Below are 16,460 nucleotides of genomic sequence, written 5' to 3' on the forward strand. Positions count from 1 at the left end.
ATGATCCCTTTAAGGTCAGGGGTCGGCAAGCCGCGGCTCCAGAGCCGCATGCAGCTAAGCTTTTGAATAGAATTAATGAGTATTTAATTAACGTATATTATTTTTGAGACTTAAAAAATGTTCGGGTGGAATTTCACAAATGTCCAGTATTTAGTTTCGGTTCGCTTGAGTGACATGTCATCGTCACTGAAATAAATTTCCAATTATTTTGCTTTTGTGGCTCCGAGTCAAAAAGCTTGCCGACCCCTGCTTTAGGTCATGCTAGTCTGTAAATATTGGCTGCAATGTTAAGGTACAGTGCAATATGATAAATAGTATAAAATGCTTTCACTTTTATATGTAAAATTGACAACACAATACAACATTATGTATTTCTTAACTTTTACTGTATTTGTAAAAATGAAATGAATACAATAGTAATACAATTGACAGAATAATTTGAAATTGTTTTAATTGTTCATGAGTTCATTATGATTTTCTATTGCTTGGGCATAGAGAGGTATTTTGGCATGTAAGTGTTAAAGAAAAACATGTCACACCTCCTTTTCACCTCTTCTAATACACTGCTATCTCTGTAAACTCGCTGCACAAAAATATCATCATGGGCACAGATAACTAAATCACACCACTGCATACCAGTAATCAATAACTGGCCCTGGATTTGCCAATAATAACAATGGCTCTCCTTCAATCTGTGTAGGCCTTGTGCCACTTTGAGGAATTTGCAGTCTACATAGCTTTGTGCATTTGGGCACTTAATTTCAACAAGCCCAAATGATGGACGCTCAAGTGGGTCAAGTTCAAGTTTTTCAGAACTGCATAGTCCTTTAAGGCCCCCGTTTCCATTTCAAGTCCCCTCTTCATGTGTGCTGTTTGTCGTGTCCCTCGGATTATCCTTTCTGACAGGCTTTCTGCAGAATGCAGAGATGTTCATTGTGCAGATGAGTGGAAGAGAATCTGCTTTCATTCCAGCGTAGACTGGTCCAGGATTGAGGGTGGCCCGGTGTGGGAGCTCACCGCTGTAGCCCTTGAAAAGTGTACTAAAAGAAGAGTGAATAACATTTATTTTTACACATTGTAATCTGTTCACCAGCACAACTGATTGTGAATCACATATCACATGTCATCTGAAGTACAACGAGGCTAAATTAAATTTTGAAGAGAACAGGGTCTTATCAGATGATCAAAAGCATTTATTTTTTTACCACACACTGTAATCTGCCTATTAAATTTGGTACTACATACCTAACTCCACTGGCTGTAGTAGCACCTGGTTTTGGCTTTAGGACAACCATGGCATCCACGGGTCCAGGCTTCACCCCCTATTAATTTAAAAGATGGTGTTAGTAAAGTGACTGTGATACATTAACTAACATTAAATAATGAAATAAGACAAACCATTGTTGGTGGTTTATGCCACTTCTGTTCTGTCTGTGTGCATGAAAGGACAGGAGGCACGACAGACATGCCAGATTCAGAATAATGAGCAGTCTGGAAAAGCAATGCAACCAAGTGGTTGCAGATTCCGCAACCAGCAACACAAGAGCAGTTGCTGTTAATGAGCACAACTGGCATTGAATCACGTAATGTCATCTGAAATACACAAGAGGCAAAATGTAATATCTTGAAAAGAAGACTTGAGCAATGTCAATAGGCGCAATTTCTGTCCCATCATGTTGTTCGTGGTGAATGTCACTTGTCTATTGTCTCATGTAACGTTTGTGCTGTTTTGCATCACTCTTAAAACACTTGGCTATACTGTCGTTCTATTCTACAGTGTTGTGCATGGTTCAATCTACTAGTTCACTGAGCAACTATAAACTATAAAATATATTTTAGATTTAAACTTCATTTTCACTCCAGATGAAATGCTTACACATAGGAGTGAAACAGGCCTACTTATATTTATATTATTTTGTTGTTTCCACCACCAACAACAGAACAGTGCAGGTTTTACTTCAACTGCTTCTTGAAGAGTGTTATCAGAATATGTTAATAGGTGTAAGTGTTGAAGCCATATGTTAATAAAGAAGATAAAAGATTTGAAAGACAGATTGGCAGATTTTAGAAAATGCAGTTTGAAGAATAGCTGAGGTGGACTATATTCTGCTTTTGAGTCATAGAGGTAGATAACAATAGCTCGAACTGTAAAATAAACTCCCATTTGTTTACTATAGGCAAAGCAGACTGCTAATGATTCCCACTCAGCTACTCTGCATTTGGCTACCATTGTAAGCTTTGAAAACCAATGCCTATGGCTATCACAGCTTACGTGAAGTAAGAGCAAGGATAAAAGATTGAACTTGTGTTGAACTAACTTTTGAACTTGTTCAACAGAACTTTGAACGTGACACTGAACAGAACTCGTGTCATTTTAACCAGTCCAACTCTCAGCTGGTGTGGTGTATCTGTTTTCTTCATAGATCTGTAGCAGTGAGCCCTCACTGTTATCTCGTTAGCCTTACTTTTGCCTGATACTTCCATCAGAAATACAAACATGTTTTTAAAAGGCATTTCTAGTACTAGGACAGGTCGGTTCGTTACTAAAAACAACATCACTTCATTAGACTGCCACCTCAGGCTAGCTAGCTAACTAGCGTCAGCCACTTACCTTCAAAATTGCAGAGGTAGGATGAAACGTAGAACTTGAAACCTTTTTCAAGTGTACTCTGTGGCGTTGTACTTGATGCTCTGACAATACGACGCACATCGTTGACGGTAAACTTCGGTAACTCCAACAGGCACCTTGTGAATTTCATAGACTCGGCCATAAACATCTGCACTTCCGCATACCAACCGGAAATATGGTACCATCCTTACACCAAACGACGAAGTGGTGCGTGCACCTAAGCCATTAAAAAATAATAAATAATAAAAATTGAGACGACATTACAGCTTTAAAAACGCAATAAACCAATAACATATGTACTAGATAAGCAAAAATAAGGTACCAACAAAATAAGGTTCACAGCTCCGTGTTCCTCGGGAGCGGAATATGTAAACAACGCGAGTGGAAACTATCTAACGGTGGTACGCTAACGACAGCTAGCGTCGCCACAGCGGGCTACAGTTAAGCTCGCCCATTAAGACGGAAGATATGATTAGTCAATTTAGCTGTCATTTGAAACTGGTATTGAGCTGAATTATAACTGCGTGGCCCTCTGTAAACGAACAGCGGGCATCACAGTTAGCTCGTTAGTTTCCTGTTTACTTTCTAGAAACGTCAGAGGGCGTAATATGGCGACTTCAAGCTGATTGGTTTAGTAGCCTCAATATGCAAAATAGTAACGCATTCTGGTAGCGAAATCTTATTTTTGCACAGGGAAAAAATAAAATAACGTTTGAACAGTTTATGTAGAACTAAAATATATGTAATATAGAACTATTCTGTTTCCTAAATATATATTAGGGTAATATATTTTTTGGCATACCGTCATCGAGACATATACGAATGTGTAGTGCTATATATATTGTACAAATGGCCAACATTAAATGTGTTGTTAGGAAGCACTAGATGTTGCGCTCCCTTGGAAAGGAATCGTATGGTAATGGCATGCGATTGAAGGGATGAAGGGCTCCTAGTGACCTGCAACTGATTTTTTTTTACAACCTTTAGCACCACCTGACACAGTGCTCTCCTATTTTGTCCGCCTAAGCATGAAAGCCTCATATTGGACCTTTGGGTTTACCCTAAGGTGTTTAACAAGATTTCTTGTGTTGCCACAACTCCTTATAGTTTTTTTTTTTTACACAAATCACAAACAGCATCTTGGCTCTTTGTGGGGCTGAAATAGCTCCACACATGACTTCTCTTGCGTTCCGCCATAGCGTACGTACAGCGCCCTAGTACACTGAGTGAGCGTCTCTGTGTGTGTGTGTGTGTGTGTGTGTGTGTGTGTGTGTGTGTGTGTGTGTGAGCGTGCCGCAGTACGTACGCATTATGCACTGACCCAGGCGGAAGAAAAAGTAGTTCCCACCAACCGCATATCATTTAGACAAGATCTCAATATTTTTGTTACTTCCACAGTGTTCCTGTTAGTGCTTTGCATTACCTCAAATGACTGAAGTATCAAAAGTATGGATATTTTGATTTGAAAATCGATTTTACAACATAAAGACCTGGTATCGATGGAATGGATATTTCAGTATCGATCCGCGCATCACTAACTAGAGCTGCGTCAACAAGCCTAATTACAGGATTAGGGCTGCATGTATGAACATCACACACTGAGGTGGGTAGAGTATTCAACAATTTTACTCAAGTTAAAATACTGTTACTTGAACCAAATGTTACTCAAGTAAAAGTAAAAGTATGCATCCAAAAATTTACTTGAGTAAAAGTAAAAAAGCACTTTGATAAAAAGCTACTCAAGTAGTGAGTAAATGCATGAGTACTGTCTCATGTCAATAAATTACATCATGGGAAATTGAATTACTGGAAACTGACTTTTAATGATAACAAAAATAATTTATTATAAAAAAATATAATATATAAAATGTAATTATTATAAATAATTTGTATTTTAGTTTGTTCCTAATTATTAGACCTGTGTAACTTTATATCCTGAGAGTAGGCGGTATCCAACTAGAGATAGAAGGGCACCAAATTACCTAGGTGACTACGTAACTGAAGACGAGGATAGTGATGGAATGCATATCACAGTAGACTACTGCTGTAGAGCAGTGTGTGGCATTCCACAGACTTATGATGAAGCAATGCAATCAGACAATTCAAAAGAATGGAGAAAAGCAATGGATGAAGAAATCCAATCTCTAAATGAGAACAAAACCTTCACCCCGACAACACTAGCAGTGGGCAAGAAACCCGTGGGGGGTAGGTGGGTTTACGCAATCAAGTCTGGTGTAGATGGGAATGACCAATACAAGGCTCGATTTACCGCTAAGGGCTACAGCCAGAAAATGGGAGTAGACTATGGGGAAACGTTTTCACCAACAGCAGACCTAACGAGTAATAAGAGTTGTGTTACAAAAGGCAGTACAGGAAAATTTACTGGTCCACCAGATGGATGTGAAAACGGCGTTCTTACAGTATATAAGCTGGAGAAATCACTTTATGGACTCAAACAGTCTGGACGAAATTGGAATAGGGTTTTACATAATTGTTTAACAGAAAATGGATTCACACAAAACCAAGCTGACCATTGTGTATATTCTCAAGAGTCAAAAGAAGGGAAAGTGATCATAATTGTATGGTTCTATGATCTAATCATCGCTGCAAGGGATGGAAATTAATTGAAAAGAGTGAAAGGGATGCTTGCACAGCAATTCAAGATGAAGGATTTGGGGCAACTCAAGCATTTTCTTGGTATACATTTTGATTTTTCTGGTGGGTGTATTAAGATGTCACAAGAAAAGTACACGAACAAAACTCTACAGCGTTTTAACATGTCAGAATGTAGGGTAAGATAAACTCCTTGCGAGCAAAAGCTTGAATACAGTGATGATGCAGTTAAAATGACAGACATCAGAATGTACAGAGAGGCCGTGGGCAGTCTGATATACCTGACAACCTGCACTAGGCCTGATCTGAGTTTTGTGGTGAGCAGGCTGTCACAGTACCTAGCTGAGCCTACACAGGAGCAATGGGTCACTGTGAAACATGTCCTGCGATACCTTAAAGGTACATCAAACAAAGGTTTAACCTTTAGGAGAAACAACACTGAGAATCTTGGTATACAAGCCTACAGCGATGCAGACTGGGCGGCTGATACCAGTGATCGCCGCAGTACAACAGGATACTGTGTGAGCCTAAGTGAGAACAGCGCACTTATTTCATGGAAGACGAAGAAGCAACCTACTGTTGCACTTTCCACATGCGAAGCAGAGTATATGGCACTTGCTTCTACTGTTCAAGAGTGTCTTTACCTAGAACAATTACTGGGGAATATGGAAAGTTACAAATACACACAAACAATAATACCTGAGGACAATCAGGGGACAATGGCATATGTGCACGCTGTTAAGTGACGTAATTTCTGCTAAAAGTTTAGGATGGTTGTTGACATCCGGTAGCCATTGAAAGCGTACACTGTGCTAGCTATTCACCTCACCAGTCTTGTAACAAGCATATTTACCGTTATTTACTTGGAAGTTTCCCTCATCTCCTGTCCGTTTACGTGTCCTAAACATGACAGTTAAACAAAAAAAAGTATCGTTTCAACAACGTACAGACAGCAGGTCCAACCACCGCTGCTGTGTACCATTGTGCACAGCATCGACAAGGTGTAATTCCTACCTGAGCTTCCACACCTTTCCAAAGGACTCAGAACTGCAGAAACAATGGGTGGTTAAGATCAGGAGAGATCATTTTATTATCACGAGTACTTCCCGTGTGTGTTTGCGATATTTTATCGCTGCTCGAACCTCCCAATCCTACTGGACGACGACGACTGCGACCTGGAGCTTTTCCTGTGCTATTTCAATGGAATAACTATACTATTCCAACTCCACGACCTGGAGTATGGGAAAGAACAGAGCGTCCACCCAACACTGATCTAACAGAGATGCAGACTGACCATGATGATGATGACCCCTTACCGTGTCATGAACATGACTACTGCGTCAGTAATGAGCCTGCTGCTCTTGATCTCTCCCTCAATGAAAATGAAGAGCTACGCGAGGAGATACCAAGGCTCCGAAAACAAATCAAAGACTTAGCTGTCAGCAGCAAGTTCTGTTTGGAGCGGTTTTCTGCCTCTGATGATGACATACGATTCTTTACCAGGTAAATAAAAAATATGGCAGGACACAGTACACGGATGGGCCTTCTCTGGTGTCTGAAATACATTGTGAATGAATTAGCCATTATATAACTTTATATATAACTTTTATATTCCACAGATTTGCAAGCCATGCCCACCTCATGGGCTTTTGGAAGCAAATAGAGCCAGCCACCCACATCATACGGGTTACAAGAGCACAGACTGTTGAGAAGACTGATCAGGTCCCTCACTCTGCCAGTGCAACGGTAAATGTTTTCGTCTTGTCCATACAAAGCATGTTATGTCATCATTTTCAAATTAATCTTTACATCAAAAGAAGTTTTGATAGTCATAATGTAATATGACAATAGGATAATGTATTTTTTCCCCAGGTTCTTCAACCAATTGATGAGTTTTTCTCTTCATGAACTACCTGTCATTGGGACTGATGCAAAAGGATTTGGCCCACAGATTTAGAATACATCGGTCAACTGTTAGTCGTATTATTAACACCTGGGCCAACTTCCTTTATACTGTATTGGGAGCTGTTTCTATTTGGTTAGATGTGGACACTGTGAAAACTCACCTCCCAGATGTGTTTCAGGACTATGCTGACACTCAAATAATTTTAGATTGCACAGAACTGAGATGTCAAACTCCAAATTCCCTTCTCCTCCAGAGTGAAGTGTTTTCCACTTATAAATCACACTGTACATTCAAAGGGTTGATTGGGATAGCCCCTCATGGCGCAGTGACCTTTGTGTCTTCTCTTTATCAAGGTGCTATCAGTGATAAAGAGATCTTAAAGCAGTCTGGCATTGTGGCCCTCCTTGACCCATCTATGGCCATCATGGTGGACAAGGGTTTCCTTGTTGAAGACTGCGTTCCATGCAAAGTCCACATACCCATGTTTCTGTCAAAGAGAGCTCAACTGTCTAGGTCAGAGATCAGAACGTCACAGTCCATTGCAAGACTGAGAGTCCATGTTGAGCGTGTGATTCGCAGAGTCAAAGAACATAAAATATTCAGCACAGTGATCCCCCTTTCAATCACAGGGAGCATAAACCAAATTTTTTACTGTTGCCTGTCTTTTGGTGAATTATCAAAATGGCCCCTTGGTAAAAGCCTGGGCAAACAATGGCTAATCTCAATCCAGAATTAGACAGATGATGTAATGTGAATGATGGTGATTTATTATTATTTTATATTTTCTCCAACCTTAAAATGATCCCTTTAAGGTCAGGGGTCGGCAAGCCGCGGCTCCAGAGCCGCATGCAGCTAAGCTTTTGAATAGAATTAATGAGTATTTAATTAACGTATATTATTTTTGAGACTTAAAAAATGTTCGGGTGGAATTTCACAAATGTCCAGTATTTAGTTTCGGTTCGCTTGAGTGACATGTCATCGTCACTGAAATAAATTTCCAATTATTTTGCTTTTGTGGCTCCGAGTCAAAAAGCTTGCCGACCCCTGCTTTAGGTCATGCTAGTCTGTAAATATTGGCTGCAATGTTAAGGTACAGTGCAATATGATAAATAGTATAAAATGCTTTCACTTTTATATGTAAAATTGACAACACAATACAACATTATGTATTTCTTAACTTTTACTGTATTTGTAAAAATGAAATGAATACAATAGTAATACAATTGACAGAATAATTTGAAATTGTTTTAATTGTTCATGAGTTCATTATGATTTTCTATTGCTTGGGCATAGAGAGGTATTTTGGCATGTAAGTGTTAAAGAAAAACATGTCACACCTCCTTTTCACCTCTTCTAATACACTGCTATCTCTGTAAACTCGCTGCACAAAAATATCATCATGGGCACAGATAACTAAATCACACCACTGCATACCAGTAATCAATAACTGGCCCTGGATTTGCCAATAATAACAATGGCTCTCCTTCAATCTGTGTAGGCCTTGTGCCACTTTGAGGAATTTGCAGTCTACATAGCTTTGTGCATTTGGGCACTTAATTTCAACAAGCCCAAATGATGGACGCTCAAGTGGGTCAAGTTCAAGTTTTTCAGAACTGCATAGTCCTTTAAGGCCCCCGTTTCCATTTCAAGTCCCCTCTTCATGTGTGCTGTTTGTCGTGTCCCTCGGATTATCCTTTCTGACAGGCTTTCTGCAGAATGCAGAGATGTTCATTGTGCAGATGAGTGGAAGAGAATCTGCTTTCATTCCAGCGTAGACTGGTCCAGGATTGAGGGTGGCCCGGTGTGGGAGCTCACCGCTGTAGCCCTTGAAAAGTGTACTAAAAGAAGAGTGAATAACATTTATTTTTACACATTGTAATCTGTTCACCAGCACAACTGATTGTGAATCACATATCACATGTCATCTGAAGTACAACGAGGCTAAATTAAATTTAGAAGAGAACAGGGTCTTATCAGATGATCAAAAGCATTTATTTTTTTACCACACACTGTAATCTGCCTATTAAATTTGGTACTACATACCTAACTCCACTGGCTGTAGTAGCACCTGGTTTTGGCTTTAGGACAACCATGGCATCCACGGGTCCAGGCTTCACCCCCTATTAATTTAAAAGATGGTGTTAGTAAAGTGACTGTGATACATTAACTAACATTAAATAATGAAATAAGACAAACCATTGTTGGTGGTTTATGCCACTTCTGTTCTGTCTGTGTGCATGAAAGGACAGGAGGCACGACAGACATGCCAGATTCAGAATAATGAGCAGTCTGGAAAAGCAATGCAACCAAGTGGTTGCAGATTCCGCAACCAGCAACACAAGAGCAGTTGCTGTTAATGAGCACAACTGGCATTGAATCACGTAATGTCATCTGAAATACACAAGAGGCAAAATGTAATATCTTGAAAAGAAGACTTCAGCAATGTCAATAGGCGCAATTTCTGTCCCATCATGTTGTTAGTGGTGAATGTCACTTGTCTATTGTCTCATGTAACGTTTGTGCTGTTTTGCATCACTCTTAAAACACTTGGCTATACTGTCGTTCTATTCTACAGTGTTGTGCATGGTTCAATCTACTAGTTCACTGAGCAACTATAAACTATAAAATATATTTTAGATTTAAACTTCATTTTCACTCCAGATGAAATGCTTACACATAGGAGTGAAACAGGCCTACTTATATTTATATTATTTTGTTGTTTCCACCACCAACAACAGAACAGTGCAGGTTTTACTTCAACTGCTTCTTGAAGAGTGTTATCAGAATATGTTAATAGGTGTAAGTGTTGAAGCCATATGTTAATAAAGAAGATAAAAGATATGGAAGACAGATTGACAGATTTTAGAAAATGCAGTTTGAAGAATAGCTGAGGTGGACTATATTCTGCTTTTGAGTCATAGAGGTAGATAACAATAGCTCGAACTGTAAAATAAACTCCCATTTGTTTACTATAGGCAAAACAGACTGCTAATGATTCCCACTCAGCTACTCTGCATTTGGCTACCATTGTAAGCTTTGAAAACCAATGCCTATGGCTATCACAGCTTACGTGAAGTAAGAGCAAGGATAAAAGATTGAACTTGTGTTGAACTAACTTTTGAACTTGTTCAACAGAACTTTGAACGTGACACTGAACAGAACTCGTGTCATTTTAACCAGTCCAACTCTCAGCTGGTGTGGTGTATCTGTTTTCTTCATAGATCTGTAGCAGTGAGCCCTCACTGTTATCTCGTTAGCCTTACTTTTGCCTGATACTTCCATCAGAAATACAAACATGTTTTTAAAAGGCATTTCTAGTACTAGGACAGGTCGGTTCGTTACTAAAAACAACATCACTTCATTAGACTGCCACCTCAGGCTAGCTAGCTAACTAGCGTCAGCCACTTACCTTCAAAATTGCAGAGGTAGGATGAAACGTAGAACTTGAAACCCTTTTCAAGTGTACTCTGTGGCGTTGTACTTGATGCTCTGACAATACGACGCACATCGTTGACGGTAAACTTCGGTAACTCCAAGAGGCACCTTGTGAATTTCATAGACTCGGCCATAAACATCTGCACTTCCGCATACCAACCGGAAATATGGTACCATCCTTACACCAAACGACGAAGTGGTGCGTGCACCTAAGCCATTAAAAAATAATAAATAATAAAAATTGAGACGACATTACAGCTTTAAAAACGCAATAAACCAATAACATATGTACTAGATAAGCAAAAATAAGGTACCAACAAAATAAGGTTCACAGCTCCGTGTTCCTCGGGAGCGGAATATGTAAACAACGCGAGTGGAAACTATCTAACGGTGGTACGCTAACGACAGCTAGCGTCGCCACAGCGGGCTACAGTTAAGCTCGCCCATTAAGACGGAAGATATGATTAGTCAATTTAGCTGTCATTTGAAACTGGTATTGAGCTGAATTATAACTGCGTGGCCCTCTGTAAACGAACAGCGGTCATCACAGTTAGCTCGTTAGTTTTCTGTTTACTTTCTAGAAACGTCAGAGGGCGTAATATGGCGACTTCAAGCTGATTGGTTTAGTAGCCTCAATATGCAAAATAGTAACGCATTCTGGTAGCGAAATCTTATTTTGCACAGGGAAAAAATAAAATAACGTTTGAACAGTTAATGTAGAACTAAAATATATGTAATATAGAACTATTCTGTTTCCTAATATATATTTAGGGTAATATATTTTTTGGCATACCGTCATCGAGACATATACGAAAGTGTAGTGCTATATATATTGTACAAATGGCCAACATTAAATGTGTTGTTAGGAAGCACTAGATGTTGCGCTCCCTTGGAAAGGAATCGCATGGTAATGGCATGCGATTGAAGGGTTGAAGGGCTCCTAGTGACCTGCAACCGATTTTTTTTTACAACCTTTAGCACCACCTGACACAGTGCTCTCCTATTTTGTCCGCCTAAGCATGAAAGCCTCATATTGGACCTTTGGGTTTACCCTAAGGTGTTTAACAAGATTTCTTGTGTTGCCACAACTCCTTATAGTTTTTTTTTTTTTTACACAAATCACAAACAGCATCTTGGCTCTTTGTGGGGCTGAAATAGCTCCACACATGACTTCTCTTGCGTTCTGCCATAGCGTACGTACAGCGCCCTAGTACACTGAGTGAGCGTCTGTGTGTGTGTGTGAGCGTGCCGCAGTACTTACGCATTATGCACTGACCCAGGCGGAAGAAAAAGTAGTTCCCACCAACCGCATATCATTTAGACAAGATCTCAATATTTTTGTTACTTCCACAGTGTTCCTGTTAGTGCTTTGCATTACCTCAAATGACTGAAGTATCAAAAGTATGGATATTTTGATTTGAAAATCGATTTTACAACATAAAGACCTGGTATCGATGGAATGGATATTTCAGTATCGATCCGCGCATCACTAACTAGAGCTGCGTCAACAAGCCTAATTACAGGATTAGGGCTGCATGTATGAACATCACACACTGACAGAGGTGGGTAGAGTATTCAACAATTTTACTCAAGTTAAAATACTGTTACTTGAACCAAATGTTACTCAAGTAAAAGTAAAAGTATGCATCCAAAAATTTACTTGAGTAAAAGTAAAAAAGCACTTTGATAAAAAGCTACTCAAGTAGTGAGTAAATGCATGAGTACTGTCTCATGTCAATAAATTACATCATGGGAAATTGAATTACTGGAAACTGACTTTTAATGATAACAAAAATAATTTATTATAAAAAAATATAATATATAAAATGTATTTATTATAAATAATTTGTATTTTAGTTTGTTCCTAATTATTAGACCTGTGTAACTTTATATCCTGAGAGTAGGCGGTATCCAACTAGAGATAGAAGGGCACCAAATTACCTAGGTGACTACGTAACTGAAGACGAGGATAGTGATGGAATGCATATCACAGTAGACTACTGCTGTAGAGCAGTGTGTGGCATTCCACAGACTTATGATGAAGCAATGCAATCAGACAATTCAAAAGAATGGAGAAAAGCAATGGATGAAGAAATCCAATCTCTAAATGAGAACAAAACCTTCACCCCGACAACACTAGCAGTGGGCAAGAAACCCGTGGGGGGTAGGTGGGTTTACGCAATCAAGTCTGGTGTAGATGGGAATGACCAATACAAGGCTCGATTTACCGCTAAGGGCTACAGCCAGAAAATGGGAGTAGACTATGGGGAAACGTTTTCACCAACAGCAGACCTAACGAGTAATAAGAGTTGTGTTACAAAAGGCAGTACAGGAAAATTTACTGGTCCACCAGATGGATGTGAAAACGGCGTTCTTACAGTATATAAGCTGGAGAAATCACTTTATGGACTCAAACAGTCTGGACGAAATTGGAATAGGGTTTTACATAATTGTTTAACAGAAAATGGATTCACACAAAACCAAGCTGACCATTGTGTATATTCTCAAGAGTCAAAAGAAGGGAAAGTGATCATAATTTTATGGTTCTATGATCTAATCATCGCTGCAAGGGATGGAAATTAATTGAAAAGAGTGAAAGGGATGCTTGCACAGCAATTCAAGATGAAGGATTTGGGGCAACTCAAGCATTTTCTTGGTATACATTTTGATTTTTCTGGTGGGTGTATTAAGATGTCACAAGAAAAGTACACGAACAAAACTCTACAGCGTTTTAACATGTCAGAATGTAGGGTAAGAGAAACTCCTTGTGAGCAAAAGCTTGAATACAGTGATGATGCAGTTAAAATGACAGACATAAGAATGTACAGAGAGGCCGTGGGCAGTCTGATATACCTGACAACCTGCACTAGGCCTGATCTGAGTTTTGTGGTGAGCAGGCTGTCACAGTACCTAGCTGAGCCTACACAGGAGCAATGGGTCACTGTGAAACATGTCCTGCGATACCTTAAAGGTACATCAAACAAAGGTTTAACCTTTAGGAGAAACAACACTGAGAATCTTGGTATACAAGCCTACAGCGATGCAGACTGGGCGGCTGATACCAGTGATCGCCGCAGTACAACAGGATACTGTGTGAGCCTAAGTGAGAACAGCGCACTTATTTCATGGAAGACGAAGAAGCAACCTACTGTTGCACTTTCCACATGCGAAGCAGAGTATATGGCACTTGCTTCTACTGTTCAAGAGTGTCTTTACCTAGAACAATTACTGGGGAATATGGAAAGTTACAAATACACACAAACAATAATACATGAGGACAATCAGGGGACAATGGCATATGTGCACGCTGTTAAGTGACGTAATTTCTGCTAAAAGTTTAGGATGGTTGTTGACATCCGGTAGCCATTGAAAGCGTACACTGTGCTAGCTATTCACCTCACCAGTCTTGTAACGAGCATATTTACCGTTATTTACTTGGAAGTTTCCTTCATCTCCTGTCCGTTTACGTGTCCTAAACATGACAGTTAAACAAAAAAAAGTATCGTTTCAACAACGTACAGACAGCAGGTCCAACCACCACTGCTGTGTACCATTGTGCACAGCATCGACAAGGTGTAATTCCTACCTGAGCTTCCACACCTTTCCAAAGGACTCAGAACTGCAGAAACAATGGGTGGTTAAGATCAGGAGAGATCATTTTATCACCACGAGTACTTCCCGAGTGTGTTTGCGATATTTTATCGCTGCTCGAACCTCCCAATCCTACTGGACGACGACGACTGCGACCTGGAGCTTTTCCTGTGCTATTTCAATGGAATAACTATACTATTCCAACTCCACGACCTGGAGTATGGGAAAGAACAGAGCGTCCACCCAACACTGATCTAACAGAGATGCAGACTGACCATGATGATGATGACCCCTTACCGTGTCATGAACATGACTACTGCGTCAGTAATGAGCCTGCTGCTCTTGATCTCTCCCTCAATGAAAATGAAGAGCTACGCGAGGAGATACCAAGGCTCCGAAAACAAATCGAAGACTTAACTGTCAGCAGCAAGTTCTGTTTGGAGCGGTTTTCTGCCTCTGATGATGACATACGATTCTTTACCAGGTAAATAAAAAATATGGCAGGACACAGTACACGGATGGGCCTTCTCTGGTGTCTGAAATACATTGTGAATGAATTAGCCATTATATAACTTTATATATAACTTTTATATTCCACAGATTTGCAAGCCATGCCCACCTCATGGGCTTTTGGAAGCAAATAGAGCCAGCCACCCACATCATACGGGTTACAAGAGCACAGACTGTTGAGAAGACTGATCAGGTCCCTCACTCTGCCAGTGCAACGGTAAATGTTTTCGTCTTGTCCATACAAAGCATGTTATGTCATCATTTTCAAATTAATCTTTACATCAAAAGAAGTTTTGATAGTCATAATGTAATATGACAATAGGATAATGTATTTTTTCCCCAGGTTCTTCAACCAATTGATGAGTTTTTTCTCTTCATGAACTACCTGTCATTGGGACTGATGCAAAAGGATTTGGCCCACAGATTTAGAATACATCGGTCAACTGTTAGTCGTATTATTAACACCTGGGCCAACTTCCTTTATACTGTATTGGGAGCTGTTTCTATTTGGTTAGATGTGGACACTGTGAAAACTCACCTCCCAGATGTGTTTCAGGACTACGCTGACACTCAAATAATTTTAGATTGCACAGAACTGAGATGTCAAACTCCAAATTCCCTTCTCCTCCAGAGTGAAGTGTTTTCCACTTATAAATCACACTGTACATTCAAAGGGTTGATTGGGATAGCCCCTCATGGCGCAGTGACCTTTGTGTCTTCTCTTTATCAAGGTGCTATCAGTGATAAAGAGATCTTAAAGCAGTCTGGCATTGTGGCCCTCCTTGACCCATCTATGGCCATCATGGTGGACAAGGGTTTCCTTGTTGAAGACTGCGTTCCATGCAAAGTCCACATACCCACGTTTCTGTCAAAGAGAGCTCAACTGTCTAGGTCAGAGATCAGAACATCACAGTCCATTGCAAGACTGAGAGTCCATGTTGAGCGTGTGATTCGCAGAGTCAAAGAACATAAAATATTCAGCACAGTGAGCCCCCTTTCAATCACAGGGAGCATAAACCAAATTTTTTACTGTTGCCTGTCTTTTGGTGAATTATCAAAATGGCCCCTTGGTAAAAGCCTGGGCAAACAATGGCTAATGTCAATCCAGAATTAGACAGATGATGTAATGTGAATGATGGTGATTTATTATTATTTTATATTTTCTCCAACCTTAAAATGATCACTTTAAGGTCAGGGGTCGGCAAGCCGCGGCTCCAGAGTTAGCTTTTGTTAGAGTTAGCTGCAGCTAAGCTTTTGAATAGAATTAATGAGTATTTAATTTACGTATATTATTTTTGAGACTTAAAAAATGTTCGGGTGGAATTTCACAAATGTCCAGTATTTAGTTTCGGTTCGCTTGAGTGACATGTCATCGTCACTGAAATAAATTTCCAATTATTTTGCTTTTGTGGCTCCGAGTCAAAAAGCTTGCCGACCCCTGCTTTAGGTCATGCTAGTCTGTAAATATTGGCTGCAATGTTAAGGTACAGTGCAATATGATAAATAGTATAAAATGCTTTCACTTTTATATGTAAAATTGACAACACAATACAACATTATGTATTTCTTAACTTTTACTGTATTTGTAAAAATGAAATGAATACAATAGTAATACAATTGACAGAATAATTTGAATTTGTTTTAATTGTTCATGAGTTCATTATGATTTTCTATTGCTTGGGCATAGAGAGGTATTTTGGCATGTAAGTGTTAAAGAAAAACATGTGACACCTCCTTTTCACCTCTTCTAATACACTGCTATCTCTGTAAACTCGC

The sequence above is a fragment of the Brachyhypopomus gauderio genome, chromosome 14, assembly GCF_052324685.1.
Source record: "Brachyhypopomus gauderio isolate BG-103 chromosome 14, BGAUD_0.2, whole genome shotgun sequence".
Taxonomy (NCBI): domain Eukaryota; kingdom Metazoa; phylum Chordata; class Actinopteri; order Gymnotiformes; family Hypopomidae; genus Brachyhypopomus; species Brachyhypopomus gauderio.